A 1,072-nucleotide genomic window follows, 5' to 3' on the forward strand; every position below is an offset into this window, starting at 1 on the left:
TCTTATGGTAGGTGAGATCTACACCTTCTCAGACAAGGGCGAAAAATCTCGAAGGTCCCGTGTGCAAGTTGCGAAAGTTAAAGTTCCATTGGTTGTCCAAAATCGATAATAGTAGGCTTTGGCCGCCACCCGGCCAAAATTCAAAAGTTCCTACCAACCATGCGGGCTCATATGACCTTATGCAGATGCGAGCGCCGTAAAACACTACCAAAAAAGAAGTCTTGGGACAGTCGCAAGGCAAGTTAAAATGTTTTTTGCAAGTTTGTTGTTGAATTTTTTTAGGGGGGGGGGTAGGAAGGTGTTGTTTTTTTTATTATAGCTGGTTTTGTTTTGCTTCGTTTTGTGTTATTTTCTCTTTGTTTTGTTTTTTTTTAAAGGTGGGCATTGTTTTGTTTTGTTTTAAGGGGAAGGGGATAGTTGTTTTTAAACATTCCCTACATCTATCTGATTTCCCAACTGGAACTGGTTGCAGGCTCAGGACTTTGGATACATTTCTACCTTGATGTCGTCATCATGAGTGAAACATGTTTGTTTACGCAGAGAGACGAAGTCTCGCGACTGCTGTAATTAGTGTTAAATTATGCAGAGTATCAAATGAGGAAGACAGGGTAAAACCAGACAAAATGTGTCAGACGAGGAAGACAAGGTAAAATAAACAAATGGGTCGCCACCACCTGCGGAACGAGGGACGCTTCTGTCGCAAGTTCAGGTTCACATCCATTATCAAAGACTGGGTGAACAATGACCGATCACCTCACTTGCGATTTGTGTATGAGTTGTGGGCGGGATTGTCACCGGTTGGTCAACTTGGGTAATCAACAATGGGTGGGACCTACCCAACATGATTAGACATTGGAGGAACTAACAATAACGAAATGTGAATGGATTGTGACAGCTCGTCGACAACGTCAGGAGCCAATACATAATTTGTGACAAAGTATCGAGCGATGAGACATTTACGAGGCCGTTCTTAGACAGGTAGTTTTCGTTTTTGATAGATAAAATAAAGTGGCCGCGGATGCGGTGGACAGATGACCGTCTTTCACTGTAAAATAATATAGAAAAAAACGTA

At 42.1% G+C, this 1,072-nt stretch overlaps 1 protein-coding gene across 1 annotated transcript in view; it reads left to right on the forward strand.

Moving 5' to 3' along the window:
- The window catches only part of LOC118478327 (b(0,+)-type amino acid transporter 1-like), a gene marked incomplete in the record, with an annotated part of 30,018 nt that overhangs the window by 16,306 nt on the left and 12,640 nt on the right, over window positions 1-1,072 (forward strand).

The sequence above is a fragment of the Aplysia californica genome, unplaced genomic scaffold (genome assembly GCF_000002075.1).
Source record: "Aplysia californica isolate F4 #8 unplaced genomic scaffold, AplCal3.0 scaffold00500, whole genome shotgun sequence".
In the NCBI taxonomy this organism is placed as follows: domain Eukaryota; kingdom Metazoa; phylum Mollusca; class Gastropoda; order Aplysiida; family Aplysiidae; genus Aplysia; species Aplysia californica.